We start from the raw sequence: 18,845 nt of genomic DNA, 5'->3' as shown, positions 1-18,845 counted from the left end.
CAATAATTTAGAGAAAGAAAGACGACGATGATGACGTAACGGACGAAGAAATTCAAGAGGATTTTCCGGACGACGAGAGAGATGATTCAGACGACGTAAAAGAAATTATTGGTGGAAGACGAAGAGGAAAAATGCCGGAATTATTTTTGTTGACATTTAGAGACGTCGAAGAAAGTATATAATAACAACTTTCGATGACAAGGACGAGTATGCCGTATGCCGTACGCATATTTACAGATGCTCCTATACTACGGCACCAGAGTGCTGAAATCGGTTAGCCTTTGATATACACTATTACGCTACAAACCCTCATTGATTTCGACACCTATTAAATTATAAGACATCTATTAAATTTTGGTTTTTAAATTTTTATTGCAATTAATATTATTGCAAGTATTGTATATTTATATTTCAATTTATTGCTTGAAAAACAGGAATAGAAATGACTTTTCTTTTCTGAAAAATGTCTTTGGCAGAGCCAATTAGCCAGACTTGTTTATGATTGATTGCAGATTCATAGTCATAAATTTCTTATTTCATAACATACGTAAGTACTACAATTAAATATTATTTTTATAGATACATAGTAGTATGGTATAGTTAGACCCAAACCCAGACATCCAAAGTGAAAGTTATCCTCCAACACCAAATTGTTCTATATGGTCCACATAATGTTGAGAAAAAAGTCACACCATTTTGAGCGTCGGGCTTGGGGGGGAGAGGGGGGAGAAATCTGCAAATTTGTAATTTTTTAGGTTTTTCGTCAATATTTCTAAAACTAAGCGGTTTAGCATGAACAACCTCTATACAAAATTGTTCTACATTAAATTTGAAATAAAAAAGGCCCTATGCATAACCCTTCTAAAATGAACGGTTCCAAAGTTACGGAGGTAGTATAGTATAATTGGTCCAAAAAAAGGCCTAACCCAGACATCCAAAGTAAAAGTTTTCCTTCAACACCAAATTGTTCTATATGGTCCACATATTGTTCAGTAAAAAGTTACACCATTTTGAGCGTCCGGTTTGGGGGGGGAGATGGGGGAGAAGTCGGTAAATTAGTAGTTTTTTTAAGTTTTTCGTCAATGTTTCTAAAACTATGCTTTAGCGTAAGGAATGTTCTATAGAAAAATATTCTACATAAAATTTAAAACAAAAAAGGTTCTACACATAATTGTTATAAAATCAACGGCTCCAGAGTTACGGAGGGAGAAAGTGGAGGTTTTCGATACTTTTTATATTTACCGACTTCTCCCCCCTCTCCCCCCCAAACCCGACGCTCAAAATGGTGTGACTTTTTTCTGAACATTATGTGGACCATATAGAACAATTTGGTCTTGGAGGATAACTTTCACTTTGGATGTCTGGGTTTTTGGTATGGTTATATCATAAATATTGCCCAAAAAATATAAAAAGTATTGAAAACCTCGACTTTTCACCCTCCGTAACTCTGGAACCGTTGATTTTATAACAATTATGTATAGAATATTTTTTGTTTTAAATTTCATGTAGAATAATTTTGTATATAACATTGTTTATGGTAAAGCATAGTTTTTAGAAATATTGACGAAAAGCTTAAAAAAACTACTAATTTACCGGCTTCTCTCCCATCTCCCTCCCAAACCGGACGCTCAAAATGGTGTAACTTTTTACTGAAGAATATGTGGACCATATAGAACATTTTGGTGTTGGACGAAAACTTTTACTTAAGATGTTTGGGTTAGGCCTTTTTTTGGACCAGTTATACTATACTACCTCCGTAACTTTGGAACCATTCATTTTAGAAAGATTATGTATAGGGCCTTTTTTATTTCAAATTTAATGTAGAACAATTTTGTATAGATGGTTGTTCATGCTAAACCGCATAGTTTTAGAAATATTGGCAAAAAACATAAAAAGCTACGAATTTACCGATTTCTCCCCCTCCCCCCCAAACCCGACGCTCAAAATGGTGTGACTTTTTTCTGGACATTGTGTGGACCATATAGAACAATTTAGCATTGAAGGATAACTTTCACTTTGGATGTCTGGGTTATGCCATCTTTTGGATCAACTATACTATACTATAGATACATTTTGTTGCTTTACTTTTATTTTTTTATAGAAATGTCGAAATTTTTAATAGAAATGTCGGCAATAAACCTAGCATATTATTTAAGAATGTGTTTTTGACCCTAACCAGGACTGCTTTATCCATTAGGCAATATAGGCAGTAGCCTAGGGCGGCACATTATGAGAGGGCGGCACATTATGAGAGGGCGGCAAAAATACTGTACAAAAAATATTTATATATAAAAATTATGGATCTAGGTTCTGTCATTAAAGAGTATGAAGATCTTTCAAATTACTTTACCGTAAGGAAGTCAAAAATTGTGCCCAAATAAAACATATAAAGAAATAAGAAAGAGAAATTCAATTTGACGAGGGGGCCGATAATGAACTAAACTTTTCAGCTAGTGATGAGATGAAAATCCACACATTCTATGTTATAATCGACACTCTGATAAGAGACCTTAATAGACGTCTGGAATCTTATCGACTTATTTATCAACGTTTTCGTGTTATTAACAGATTTGCCAAGATTAAGCAATGAATAAATTATTAAAGAAGCTGAAACTCGAATACAAAATAAAGACGACCAAGATACATCATTCATACATGAACGCATTCACTTAAAGGGTCATTTGGATACCACAATAAAATCACCAATTGCCATTATCCTAATATTTAAAGAAGAGTTACTGCAGTCACTGAAGGTGGATATGAGCTATCACCTCCAATTTTGTTGAACCTTTATCGATTTGCATGAAAATTGTTGAGTGGTTAGAGAATATCTCAAGGAACAAAGGCGACATGGTGTCAACTTGCGCTTTTACCCTGGGGGTGGATGCCACCCCTTCTCGAGGCTGAAAATTATTTTATTAGAAATATCCCCAGAATTCGATAGAGGGACAAATTCTAAGCAAAATTTGTTACATAATGTTATTAAAATACATCAATACTTTTTAAGTTATTAAAGATCAAAGATTTTAATTTTTCGTGAGAAAAATGCATGCTTTTTACCAATTTTTCATAAATAACACAAAAACTATAAGATTTTACAAAAAAGTTTAAATTACCAAAATTAAAGCTATTAGAAAACTAAATAAACTCCTTACTGAAAAAACCTTTTAATGTTAACTAAAAGTAAGTTATAGGTAACTGAATATATATTCTTTTCGGCGAGTACCCGAATCTAAGTATTCAAGCTTAAATAACGGGAAAATGATGCATTTTATGACATAACCTTATTAAACATTTGTCAAAGTACTTAGAAATATCTATCACATGAGCCCCCGAACATGTTGATAGCGTTAAAATTTATGCAACAAATATTTTTCAAAATTTATCTTTTAAAAATTTTTCCCAAAAAGTTATTTTTTTTTAATAACTCCATAATTCTTTTAAATAAATGGCCAATTAATGGCCATTAAACCACATTGAATTTAATCTTTTAAACCCCTTACTTTTTAAAAAAATAAAAGGTTAAATGGCCCCGGTTACATGGTAATCGCAGCAAAATTTAAGCTTTAAACGATTATATCTCGGTTATTTTTTACCTTACAGAAACTATTACTACTATTTACCTAACAGTAAACTATTTGATACAGAAAAAACTAAAATTTGATTATACATATATCACTTTTTACGTATAGATATTGAGTATTTTTGGAGTTATTATCAAAAGAAAATGAAAATAACGATAATTTTAAAAATTCAGATTTTTTTTAAATTACATCTTTTTTTCAAAAATATGCATTAAGAACTGGTCAAAATTGTTGAAATATATGCATTCTAAACCGGTCATTACTTATGCTAATATAAAGAAATTCTTGTAAGGATTACTATACATTTTGATTTTTGTCGAAATGGCGTATGTTTTATTTTTCACTTTTTCTAAAAAGTTCTAAAGGGTTCTCTTATTTTCATCGTAACTTGCTTAATTGTAATGCTCTAACTTCTACTGGAGCTCATTTGATAGGTACTCCGAAGTACTTTGGCAAGTTCTTAGCAGGTATATTTTATAAAATGTATCGTTTTCCCGTTATTTAAGCTTGAATACTTAGATTTGAGTACTCGTCGAAAAAATATACATTCAATTACCCATAACTTACTTTGAGTTCTTTAAGTGAGGAGTGTATTCAGCTTTTTATTATTTTCAATTTTGGTAATAATAACTTTTTTTTAAAAGCTTACAGTTTTCGAGTTATACGTGAAAAACAGCTTTAAAACATGCATTTGTTTACAAAAAACTAAAATCTTTGATCCTTGGTAACTCAGAAAGTGTTGATTTATATTATTAACTTTATACAGGGTGTCCCGAAAAGATTGGTCATAAATTATACCACACATTCTGGGGTCAAAAATAGTTCGATTGAACCTAAGTTACCTTAGTACAAATGTGCTCATAAAAAAAGTTATAGCCCTTTGAATTTACAAAATGAAAATCGATTTTTTTCAATATATCGAAAACTATTAGAGATTTTTTATTGAAAATGGACATGGGGCATTCTTATGGCAGGAATATCTTAAAACAAAATTATAGTGAAATTTGTCCACCCCATAAAAATTTTATGGGGGTTTTGTTCCCTTAAACCCCCCCAAACTTTTGTGTACGTTCCAATTAATTCATTATTGTGGTACCATTAGTTCAATATAACGTTTCTAAAACTTTTTTGCCTCTTGGTATTTTTTAGATAAGCCAGTTTTGATCGGGATGCGGCTTCTTTTTTAATATGTTTACATAAAAATTTTATGGGGGTTTTGTTCCTTTAAACCCCCCACATGTGTGTGTACGTTCCAATTAAACTATTATTGTGGTACCATTAGGTAAACACAGTGTTTTTAAAACTTTTTTGCCTCTTAGTCTTTTTTTGATGTCACCTTTTATCGAGATGTTTCTTCTCTTTCAAAATATACCTAATAATGGAAATTATAAAATAAATTTTCAGATTATTAACAGCTCTCTATAATCGTACTTAACCATATACAAATATGTGGTGGATTCGACAAATATTCAAAATATCTCGATAAACACTGGCTTATTAAAAAAGTACTAAGAGGCAAAAAAGTTTTAAAAATATTGTGTTTACCTAATAGTGCAACAATAATAATTTAATTGGAACGTACACAAAAGTTTGGGGGGTTTAAGGGAACAATACCCCCATAAAATTTTTATGGGGTGTACAAATTTCACTTTAATTTTTTTTTAAGATGCTGCTACTATAAGAATACCACATGTCCATTTTCAATAAAAAATCTCTAAGAGTTTTCGATATATGAAAAAAAATCGATTTTCAGTTTGTAACTTCAAAGGGCTGTAACTTTTTTGTGTGCACTATTGTATATAGGTAAGTAAGGTTCAATCAACCTATTTTTGATCCCAAAATCTGTGGTGTAATTTATGACCAATCTTTTCGGGACACCCTGTATAACAAATTTTGCTTGGAATTTGTCTCTCTATCTATTTATGGTATTATTTTTTTTACCCACACGTAAACGGGTAGTTTTCACCACCACGGTAAAAGCGTAAATGGGCATCAAGTCACCATTCTTCCTTGTGGTACCCTCTAACTACTCGCCAATTTTCATGACAATCGATGGAGGTTTAAGGAAATCGGAGGTAAAAACCTTCAGTGACTGCACGAAGTAGATTGAAAGAAATTTTCCTTAATTTTGACATTGCTTTGCACATTTATTTGTGTTTCTCAGTTGCCAACGTGTCCGCTGAAAGGTCATTTTCGAAAATGTCAAGAATAAAAAATAATTTCACATCAAGTATGAAGTATGACGCAGAACGTGTTAACAATTTGTCGATTTTGTCAAGAACAAATGTTTTTTTTGAAAAGTCCTTTTTTTGAAAAGAAGTCTCTGATGTGATCGAACTGGAATGACAATTTTTTCTATTATAGGTACGGTGACCATATATTTTTAAAGAAAAATAAGTACAAAAAAAATGTATTAAAAACGCAAAATGTATCTTATTATTGGACAAACATAACTTTTTGGCATTAAAAATAAATAAACTATGTAGCTAGACATAAAAAATATGTCAATTAAACTAAACATAACACATTACATTAACTTTGAAAAAGTTACAAGCCTGTAATTAAGAATTTTTAGATGAGGGACCTGGAATAGCCTCATCTTCTTCCGGTTTTTTACATCATTCATATTTTTATGAACTTAAAATTAATTTAAGAAGGTCCGGCTTCGACTGAAGTAAATGAAACATTTCATACAAGTCTCATCAAAATTTGCGTACACCAGCATCGCTGCCTTGAGAGTGGATATGAACATTTGTGACTTTTGCGACGTCCAATAATAATTATTTATTACAGAAAATAAATGTTCGATAGCCGCACTAGTACCCGGAAGACAAAAAATAAATTCGCATAATATTTGTAAGTTTTTCAGTTTGAATTGATCTACACACTTAAAAACTTTAAGCCATCGATCCTGACTATTTTTTTCTTCTCTGTTCCACTCAGCAATTTTTTCACTTGTAGCCACGTCTTTCAAAATTCCCAGCTCGTCAAAGAGTTGATCTTCGTTTAACGTGGTTGCCTTGATATACAATTTAAAAGCTTCGAGAGAATAACAAACATCGTTTCATGTTATTTCACTTCTTATGCGAGCTCCACACTCTCGCCGAAGTCGATCGAGGTTCAACAAGTACGAGAGTGTAGACGGCCACCTTGTGTAACTTTGCCTCACTTCGTTCTACTTCCATTCTCTGTTGGTCTGGTCAAAGGGATCTTTGATCCAATTCTGTCGCTGACAAATATATTGTCTGGGTTGTAACCTCTGCGCCATCTTCCGCTGTTGAACGACGCAGGCTGCTTTGGATCGTGAATAAGTTTTAGGTTCATGCTTTCAGCCCATTTTTCTAGTTCTTCGCCATTGGAATCTGTTTCGTTGTAACCCCACGCGACACTGTTACAGTTGAAGTCACCCAGTACGAATTTGATTTGCTGTGATTGAAAGTTATTCGGTTCCTCAAAAGCAAAGTCAGCGTTTGGTGGTTTGTAGATTGACGTTACTGTACAGGAGTTTATCTCCACTGTGAGGATCTCGATGTCATTTTGATCTGTTAGAGATGTGGATGCTACGTCGATGTCTGACGAAGACTGCGCTACCATATTGGTCGTGTGGTCTCTCCAGTATGAGCTTCATACCCCGAATCCTTGGTCTGCGGCTTGCAGTTCCTCTATGGGTTTCTTGAACCAGTAGAACATCGACACCATGTTCTCTGCACATATTAGACAATAGGTCTTCTTTATCTGCTGATAGTCCTTCAATATTAATTGAGGTCGTCATCAAAAATGGCCTTGATAAAGACCGTTTTGATTTTGATTGCATCTGTGTTGTTGGTGCACCGGTGTTGAAAGGATTAGCCGACATTACTCGTTTCCAGGGGACGCCCGATTGTATTCACAAGTGATCACAATCTACGTGGAGGCTCCTTTCATGTCCCCCAACTGTTGAGTTAATTGGGTTGAATTTGTCTGTCTGTAAGTTGCATGTAAGCTAACATATTTCAACTTGTAATAATCATGTTTCAACAATTTTTTCTTTAATTCTGGACCATGTTACGGTGGGAATTCCCCTATTCCCCTCTAAATCCTCCACTGTTCAGTAGTTTTCTAAAGATAAGGTGGAACTGTGAAGCATTCATGAAAATATGATAATTGTTGTCACTCTAGCAGCACATTTTCTATCGCACTTCTTCAGTTTTCTGAGGACTTTTCGGAGGTTTTTTGAAGACTAAAATACGATGCATCTATTTCTGCCCACGAATATGCAATATGCAAATATGCATGAAGTCTGTCTTCTTTCAGTAATAGATATTTTCATTCACTTGACCGTGAATTAGTGCACTTAACGTAAACTGAGTACCTGAATTTAAAAACTTTAGAGGGCTGTAGCTCGAGAATAATAGCACCTAGGTGCCATGGACTTTTTTTAATCTACTCACTGAGGACTATCATTGACCAAAGTTTCGTTAAATTTGACCGGGACCACTTTTCCGTAAGGAGTGTTGCGGGGTCCTTTCTGCAAAAACGCCTATGTAGGGATCTAGTAGACCTACGTTTTCTAGTTAAACGAATGAGTCACTTCTCGTACCAAGCCACAATATTTAAAAAAAAACTTGAATAAAAACTAGCCCACCAATGCACACCAATGGTGAATATAAAATTCTTAATTATTGTATGACAAAAATGGGCAATAACTACCTCTTAAAATCTATCAAATTTCATTGGCATAACTCAACCGGTTTTAGAGTAATAAATAAATCCTTAGTTTGTAAGAAAAAATACAAGATCCCGTATCTCGGAAACGAAGCATTTGCGGACATATGTTTATAAAGAAAACAGTCATTTCTTTTTCATTCAAAATTACACCTTAAAGTTTGTCGCACTTATTTAGAAACACCCTGTACGTAACTTTTTTATTATCCAATATAAGCAAATGGATCAAAAAAGAACATGTTAAGAAAGCCTAAGGCTACAATTGAGTTTTAGTTTTAATTTCAATATTTTATATATGCTAGATTGCTAGAATATTCCACAGGGTGTTCCGAATTTTAAGGAAAAAATACAGTATGACTGTTCCACCCGGTATAATATTATATTTACCTGTCTAGCAACAATATTATTACACCGATATTCTTAAATAATAAGGCTATAATATACTGAAAAAATCACTCAAATCGGACAGCTGGTTTAGGAAATTCGATACATCTAACATGTCCCATTTTAAGGTGTTCCGTTAATTTTGTCGTTGTGTGTATAGTGTATAGTATTAAATAGATTCTTTCATTCATAGAGATTCTGACCAAGAAACCTACAAGAATAAAAATTACAGCGATAATTTTTGATACTTTTATTTATTTTTTAAAATAATCTTACCGAATTACTCGAATTGTCTATCGATTTGTTTTGCCCTCGTGACACTTCAGGTCGTGAAATTAAAACTGTCAAAGTGTCACTCGAGATAAAATCGATAATTTTAGAGCTCTTGTGTAATTACTAATGATACTGATAAATTTGATCCGTTGTGTATTTCTATAATAGTACTTAGAAGCGTTTACTGTTTCAGTATAGTGATGAGATGAGTACGGTAATAACCGGCAAAATAACGCAAAAGATGGAAAACATGTTAGTTGTGAGATAAAAAGGAATGAAAATAGTGGAGGTGGAAAATTTAGCGATAAAACCTTAAAAGTTTACATTATATTTATTGTTTCCCATCTTTAGACACTTGATTCTAAATCCTGACCCACTACTTTGTGCCGTGTAATTTGGGTTGCCTATATGAACTTGAATCGGCGAAATGGGCATATAAATAATAAAGTGTTGCTGTATATTAACCACTTTAAAAATTCACATCAAATATTATGTAGTACCTTTTTTGTAGATGTATGTATTTAAAAATGCAACTGAAAAGTTATTACTATAAAAAGTGATTCGTTAATCTGAGACACAACTGTCTACACTACACAATCGCAATAAAAATGCACTATATAGAAATAAACAAACGAAGGCACGTTGAATGTTCGAGGAACGCTCCTAAATTGGGAGTGCTCCTCGTGCTTTTTTATTTCTAGAGCACCTTTATTGTGATTGTAGTGTAGACGTAGACAGTTGTGTTTCAGATTAGCAAATCGACTATACCTATAACGTATAACTGTGGCTATGTATGCTCGACTTAAATAAAACATTTAGATATAAAAAATCACAAATTTTAGTAAATTTGGGAAAGTATTATAAATACAAATACCGATGTTGAAACGTATTTAAATAGCAAGTATTTAAAAACTAAATGTACCCAAGTTTTTGGGTAAATTTTTATCTTAATCATTCACGCTGTTTGTACATTTCTACATTTCATATACTTGGTATCGGAGCTAATGGGGCCTATTTCAAAATTTAAATACTTATTTGTAGGTATTTAAATACTTGGCATTTAAATACTTACTCTAAAGTCCAAAGTTTTAAATACATACTTACTTACAAAAAGTATTTAAGTTTTGAAATACTGCCCATCAGCTCTGATACCAAGTTAAAAATAAATGTTTTGTGCAAAAAGTGTGGATGATTACGAAAAAAATTACCCAAAAACTTTTCCAAATTTAATAAAATTTGTGACTTTTTTTATGTCTAATTTTTGTTTTATTTTAGTCAAGCCTAGAGCCACAGTATAGGTACATATCACTCTTTATAGTAATAACTTTTCAGTTTCATTTTTAAATACATCTACAAAAATTTGATTCATTCATGCCTTAAAATGTAAATTTTTAAAGTGGTTAATACAGCAAAACTTTATTATTTGTATGCCCATTTCGACGATTCAAGTTCACATAGGCAACCCAAATTACAGGCAAGTAGTGGGTGAGAGTAAGGAGTTAGAATTTCTTTACTTGTATCAGAGGAGAAGGTCAACTAAAACTGTCACTGTCAAAATGGCAGTTGCCGCAAACTCGTCGCATACGTCTAAAGGTGGGAAACAATAAATATAATATAAATTGATAGGGATTTATCGCTAAATTTCACACGTTCACTAGTTTCGTTTCTTTTTATCTCACAACTTAATATGTTTTCCATCTTTTGCGTTATTCTGCTGGTTATTAGCGCGCTCATCATTGTTTAATAGTTTAATACAGTGATCGAGCGTGTTAATAACCGGCCAAATAATGCAAAAGATGGAAAACATAATGCGTTAAGAAATAGAACGAGATGAAACTAGTAGAGATGAAAAATTATTGATAGGAACGTATAAATTTACATTACATTACATAGTTTCCCACCTTTAGACGTTTGTGACAGAAGAATTTATTAAAATTCTCCTGTCACAATCACAATGACACTTGTCCTACTCCGTCGATACGTCTAAAGGTGGGAAACTGTGTAATATAATGTCAATTTATCGTCTATTTTTGGATGTGAGAGGTGGCATTCGGATTTTTGCAGATAAAGTTAGGTGACACCTTAAGTAATAATAATTGACTTATGCTCCTTCTCAAATATGCCCGGAACATTAATAAAAAAATTAAAATATTTAAAAATTTCGAAAAACATCGATTTTTTTCTGCTTTCTTGGGTTATAACTTTAAAACGATTCATTTTGGAACAAAGTCGTATCGAAATAAAATAAAAATAATTGAATTTTGTATGATATACGACTGGTAAAAAATGTCTTAAGGTCTTATCTTTTCTGCAATATAGCAATAAATACAAAATAAGGGGGCAAAATAAGTCTGTTGGTATTTAATATTTTTTAACCACTTTGGTGGCACTTAGAACCTTAGTAATTCGCTTAAGAAATTCTTTGTAACATACTTAAATCGTGTACCAAATTTCATTAAAATCGACCTAATAAATTTTGCAGAATAAATTTGCAATTTAAATGTTTTTAAAAAAGTTCAAATTTTTTAAAATCTTTCTGAACAAAAAGTAGACCATTAAGAAGTTGGCTAATTTTTTTACATATAAAGAGGTGCTCTACCTATCTAATACACTTTACAGAATTAAAATCGAATTATTTAAGGGGCCCCAGTAATGTTTAAAATTTATAAACAATTTTTTGGCATATAAACAAATAGCTTTTTTTTAATAATAAAAAAATTATTTTTTTAGCAATGCAAATAATTAAAACCGGTATACATTGACTTAAACTTTCAAATGTTGTCAGCAGAATTGCTATTTTATTTTTTAATCAAACGTTATTTGCATTCAAAAATTTTAATTTCTCGTTTTTTTGAAAGTTCCACCGCGTTATCTCGAAAACTATGCATCCTACAAAAAAACTTGTAAGAATATTTTTGTTTAGAATTACCCAAGAAATATAAAAAATGTTTTATTTTGCGAAAAATCGATTTTATGTGATTCCTCGAGTTCTTTGTTTATAATAATCTTATCGACATCCGGATCAACTGTTACCCAAAAAATTCGTGTTCTACGGGTCAAAATACATAAAAAAACTTGGGTAAGTCCATCTAAATAAAGGAGCCCGTAGCACCCCCTCCTGGCCACAGCACTAATTTGTTTATAAGCCAAAAAATTGATTATACCTTTAAAACATTGCTGAGGCTGCTTAAATAATCCAATTGCAATTCTGTAAAGTGCATTAGATAGGTGGAGTACTTCTTTATATGCAAAAAATTGACAAATCTTTGTATGTTCTAGTTTTTGTTGTGCAAGATTTTAAAAAATTTTAATTTTTTAAAAAAAGTTTAGATTGCAAAATTATTATGCAAAATCTAGTAAGTCAATTTTAATGAAATTTAGTGTACGGTTTTAGCACATTACAAAAATTTTCTAAGCGAATTAGGAAGGTTCCAAGTGTAACCTAAGCGATAAAAAATCATTGAACAAGGACAGGCTTGTTTTGCCCCCGTATTTTATATTTATTGCTATTTTGAAGCAAGGGTAATAAATAAAGACATTTTTAACCAATCGCATCTGATAGAAAATTTAATTATCTTTGTTTTATTCGTTTAGGGCTTTGTTCTAAAATGAATAGTTTTTAAGTTATAAGCAAAAAAATTGGAAAAAAACGAAATTTTTTGAAATTTTTAAATATTTCATTTTTTTATTAATGTTCCGGGCATATTTGAGAAGGAGCATAAATTAATTATTATTAACGAAGTTATCATCTAACTTTCTCCGCAAAAATCTGAATGCCACCTCTCACATCCACCTAAAAACAGATCCTTACTGGTCTATTTACAGCTCTACTAGTTTCATCTCTTTATGAAGTTATACTTCTTTAGGCCCGATTGGGAGTGAATTTTCATTATTCTGCGCGCATGCGCACACAGACAGTATGGCGTTTAGTTGCTAAATCTTTCAAGTTCTGTATAAATATATCAGTGCAATTAAAAGTGTGAAAAGAATATAATATATTATTAGTGTTTTTTTAAATATAATATATTATTAGTGTAAGACTAATATTATTAGTGTTTTTAGTAAATATATTTATTATAGTTTTTGTATCTTTGGATTTGTCTTCCTCAGGAATAATATAAGTATTATTAAAACATTTATATTTATGTATTATATTATACTTCACTTCGTCTGTTTGTTACCGTGAATTGTCATTATTTTCGAGACGACACAAACACAGACCTCGTAGCATGATTGGTATAGCAATCGGCTAGAGATCGAGAGGTCTTGAGTTGAAATCCGGACCATTGTTTTTATTTTTAGAAAGTGGTAAGGTTTATGTGGATTAAAATTAAAATAAACTGTTTAAAGTATACTTATTTCGTAGAAATCATTTAATAGAAGTATAACTTCTTACGTGTTTACAAAGTACATACACATTGTTTTTTTTTTCATAATGTATTATATTTTCCATCTTTTGCGTTATTTTGCCGGTTATTAGCGCGCTCATCACTCTATACCTACTTTAATTGGAATATTTATAAAAATTATTTTTTTTATAAATTTTGCAAACATTTTTCGCATTTTGATTTTATTTTTAGTTTAAAATGAAATAAGAAAAGGTAACAGAAATGGTTTTAGAGGTATTCATAAAATAGCATTGTAATATTGTTATACACCAATGTTAAAAAGTCCATACACAGAAAGCCGGTTAGGTATAAATAATCAAATTCTGTCAGCACATTCTCTGCAGCATGCTGTTATTTGAAAACTATGTATCGTATCAAACCTTTCTCGTCAAGATAACTCTATCTGAAAACCAATCAAAAACAAAAATAAACCAATAACTACTTCACCTCCAATTCGGAAAAACTCATTACCACCAGGACCATGGGCAAAAAGCAACAAAGAAAAAGCTGATTTACTTGCTGAACATCTAACTGAAGTCTTCAAGCCACACGTCAATGACCAAGTACAAGAAGTAGAGCAGGAACTAGCCTTACCAATTAATCAACGAGAGCGACTAACTTTATTTACACCGAAGGAGATCAAAGATGAGATTAATCATTTGAATGAAAAGAAGGCACCAGGCACCGATCTCATAACAGCAACAATGCTAAAGCAACTGCCTAGAAAAGGTACAGGGTGTCCAGAAACTCTACCGACAAACGAAGATAGGAGATTCTTCAGATAATTTTAAGATAATTTAACCCAATTCACTTAGTCCGAAAATGCTTCCTAAGGGAGCTAGAGCTCTTTGAAGATGGCGTCTTGTAATTAGTTTTTCTTAAATACCTCCAGAACGCTTCTATTTAGAAAAACAAAAATTGGTTCACGTATTTATCTTCAAGATATAAATCTAATCCATTTATTGCAAATTTCTAGGACCGATCATAGGAGTCCGTTTTGGGTAGGGAAACGGATATTTTATCGCATAACTTTTTTATCTTTAACTTTTATGCATTTATGATACTGGATTATTAAATTGGGAAGTATTTTAGTACTAAAAGGTACTCTTGTTTTAAATCGGTAGGACCCACCGTTTTCTAGAAAAATCGATTTGAAAACTTTTCGCTTTTTGAATTAAAAAAAATAATTTCAAATAAACTGTTTAGAAAGACGAAAACTGAGATAAATCGATTTCATTAATTTCGAATTTCTAGTACTGGTCATAGGCGTCCATTTTGGATAGGTCAACAGTTATTTTATAGCATAACTTTCTTGTCTTGAATTTTTGAGCATTTTTGACACTAGATTATTAAATTATGAGGTATTCGAGTACTAAAAGTTACTCTTACCGTATGTTGATTCTAAAAACTTTCAAATTTATTTTTCTAGAAAACGGTGTGTCCTACCGTCTTAAATCAAGAGTACCTTTTAGTACTAGAATACCTCACAATTTAATAATAAGGTGTCGAAATTGCATAAAAGTTAAGGACCAAAAAGTTATGTGATAAAACACCCCTCTACCCAAAACGCACGCCTATGACCGGTACTAGAAATTTGCAATGGATGGAATGGATTCATATCTGAAAAGTAAATATGCATACCAATTTTCGTTTTTCTAAATAGAAGCGTTCTGGAGATATTTAAGAAAAACTAATTTAATGACGCTATCTTCAAAGAGCTCTAGCTCCCTTAAGAAGCATTTTTGGACTAGGTGAATTGGGTTAAATTGTCTTAAAATTATCTGAGGAATCTCCTGTCTTCGTTTGACGGTAGAGTTTCTGGACACCCTGTATAATGAAGTTATTATACATATCTTAAGACTTAATTATTGGCCTATATCACTAAAAATTGCCCAAGTAATTATGATACCGAAACCTGGTAAAGCTTTAACGGATGTTTCATCATACCGCCCAATAAATCTACTGCCAATAATGTCAAAATTTCGTGGCTGTTACTTAAAAGAATTATGAGCGACCTAGAATTCCAAAACTGGATCCAAGAACACCAATTTGGATTCCGACAAGCTCATTCTACAGTGCAACAATGCCATCGCATATCAGATGTAATTAATAGAGCTTTGGACAATAAACAATATTACACAGCAGCCTTTATGGACATCAGCCAAGCATTTGATAAGGTATGGCACCCAGGATTACTTTATAAAATCAAAAAATCTCTACCCAACAAATACTTGACTTATTAAAATCATATCTAAATCACAGAGAATTTGAAACTAAAGTGGAGCATGAACTATCAAACCGTAACAAAATTCAATCAGGAGTCCCACAAGGTAGTATACTGGGTCCACTTCTTTATGTACTGTACACATCCGATTTACCAACCCCTCCACAAACCACCATTGAAACTTTCGCTGATGACACAGCAATATTTGCAACTAAAGTCGACTTTACACTACATGATTTATCATGTGATTTGTCATATGATTTTTCCCATGACGAGCCGCATGACGATGCTTATGACAAAACGAGCCGTATAAACAATGCAAAATCATATGACAAATCACACAGTGTAAACATGTAAATTTCACTCCATGACCAAATCATATGACAAATCACATGATAAATCATGTAATGTAAAGTCGACTTAAAGAGGATCCAACAGGTGCAGTATTAAAACTTCAAGAACACCTAGACGAAAGTGGACAGTGGTTAAAGTTAAAGAAATGAAATATAAAAGCTAATGAAACTAAGCTAACACATATAACTTTCACACTAAGGAAAGACCAATGCCCAAACATTAGCCTTAATCAAGTCAACATACCACAACAAAATATTGTCAAATACCTGGGGCTTCATCTTGATTCTAAATTAAACTGGAAACAACACATCTTAAAGAAGAAGAAACAAATTGAGTTGAGAGTAAAAGAAATTAATTGGCTTAAAGGTCGAAAATCTCTAACAAACTGCTAAATTATAAAACAGTCATCAAACCTATATGGACGTACGGTAGAGTTGTGCCAGCAAATCAAATACACAAATTTACAGTATAATTTACTTTTCTCGCAGTTCTTGGGCACCTATGTGAACAAAAAATATAAACCAGCAAACTCGAATTCAAACTCGCAACTAGACTGCTAGACACTAGTAGTACACTAGACTTAGCCTATGGTCGGAATGGATTATGGTTGCTGATAAAACCTAAAATATTATGGTTATTTTTCCCTAGCATATCGAATCTCAGGGAACTACGTAGGCAATTTCCTAGGATAGACCAGGACATCTAGAGCAAAAACCACCGGAATAAATCGATTTTTATATACAGCAAAACTATCAACTTACAACTTTATACATTGTGCTCTAGAATTCTAGATGATGTCAGGAAAAAACTATTCAGTATAAAAATTGGTGAAAATGCACAACTATTGTATTTACAGTGCATAAAATGCATCCAAAATTGCGTAAACATATCAAAATCAATAAAATAAGGACCCCCTCCGTGGCTCAGTGGTAAGAGCGCCTGCCTTTGGATCGGAAAAATCCGAAAGGTTGTGGGTTCGAATCTCACCAGGGTCAGAAATTTTTCATTTATTATAAATTAATAAATGAATATAGTTTCTGTCCTTGTGGGATCGGTACTCATCGGAGGGACCGCAGACGTTCGGATACAATTAGCGTCTCTTTGCAAAGACAATGACGTCGACTTTGCAAAGTAACAAGACACTTACTCAACACACACACTACACATGACACTAGGTACCTAACTGTTCAAAATTACCGTACCTACCATGCCAATGGCCATTAGTTGTCGAGGCATTAGCTAAATAAAAAAAAAAAAAAAATAAATTAAGGGCCAGATTTTGTTACTTTTGTATTTTGGGATGGCACCTGCAAAACTAGTATAGGCGATATTAGGTTTTTTAAATTAGAATTTTGTATCACACCGCCAGAAAAAAAGTTCATTTTGGCTCTCTCCAGCCCTGGCTGAGCATAAACACGCAATCAGAACCGACCCCCGAAGCACCTGGTGCCCACTGCTGGGATAGCATCTGGAGTTTCGAGGGTTTTGGGCAGTAAATTGATCAAAACAGAATACTCGTGGTTTTTTGGTATCGCTGAACACGAATATGCAGTACCAGCGCTAGGGTATAAGGCGCCCGCCTGCAAAAGTAGCATAGGTGCCCTTCGGTTTCTTTTAAATTAGTATTTTGTATAGCACCAGCAGAAAAAAGCTCAATTTGGCGCACCCCAAACAGGGCGCCCCCGCCAGCAGTGCATCCCTTGCAGGCCTGTTATCGCCGGCCCTGCGAATATGACCTCATAACCGACCATCAGTGCACAGGGTAACTGATATGCACGTCATATTCTGGAATTTCGAAGGTTTTCGGTTTCCGGAGGTCGGTTCTCGTGTTTAACAACCCCAAAAAACCCCCGAGTAAACTATTTGCATCAATTTGGTGTCAGAAAGACTCAAAATGTGTGACTGATGTACGTCGTCTTTTGGAATTTTGATAGTTTTCGGTTTTCGTAGGTCGATTCTGATGGTGTATCCGTGATGACGTGTCTCAGCCGTGACCTTGGGCGTCAGATGCCCCGGGGGTCGGATGTAATAACGTATTTGTGTTCAGCGATTCCAAAATCCCCCGAGTGATCTGTTTGCATTAATTTAGTGCCGAACCTCAGTCAGTATAAAATATGGACTACAAATAATGAACGTTAAGAAAACCAAGTTCATGATTATTTCTAAGCAACATACAGTAGGAAGGCTAGATATAGAGAAAAAACAAGTATATAGAGTGAATAACTACAAATATCTGGGCACCTAAGTAAGTGAAAACAATGACCAAAGTAAAGAAATCAGGGTACACATTGAAATTGCGAGACAAGCATTTATAAAAATGAAAAAAAAATTGTTAATCGGGAATCGGGGCCTACCTCTGGAGTTGAAGATAAGAGCATTAAGATGCTACGTGTTCTCGACTTTGTTTTATGAAATGAAAAGCCGGACATTAAAAGTGAATAATATAGAGAAATTGGAATGATTTAAGAAGTGGTGCTACAGAAATATTTTGAAAATAGCATAGATCCAACGAGTTACAAATGCAGAAGTGTTAAGGAGGCTGCAAAAGGATTGCGAGGTCATAAAAAACATCAAAACACGAAAGGTGGAATATTTAGGCCAGATTACCAGAGGTGCGAAATATGAGATTTAAGGCTCATAATGCAAGGTAAAATTAAGGTATATGAAAAATACTTTGTAAAAGGTGTAAAAAATTTTTATTAAGATTACGTAAGGATCGTACGAAACCTACGAACCCTTTAAATGTTAAAAAATATGTCATAATCGCATATTTGCTTAAAATTCTATAGAATGGATAATATTTATAAAGAATTAGGCCCTTGGGCATAGTATGACTCTCCTATCACGTGGGTTGCAAAGTAACTAAGCAAGTAGATTTGTCTCTACATGACGATTGTTATAAACATATTTTTATACCGATTGACGATGGTTATA

The sequence above is a fragment of the Diabrotica virgifera genome, chromosome 1, assembly GCF_917563875.1.
Source record: "Diabrotica virgifera virgifera chromosome 1, PGI_DIABVI_V3a".
NCBI classification, from domain to species: domain Eukaryota; kingdom Metazoa; phylum Arthropoda; class Insecta; order Coleoptera; family Chrysomelidae; genus Diabrotica; species Diabrotica virgifera.
Note: the sequence above shows the minus strand (reverse complement) of the source record.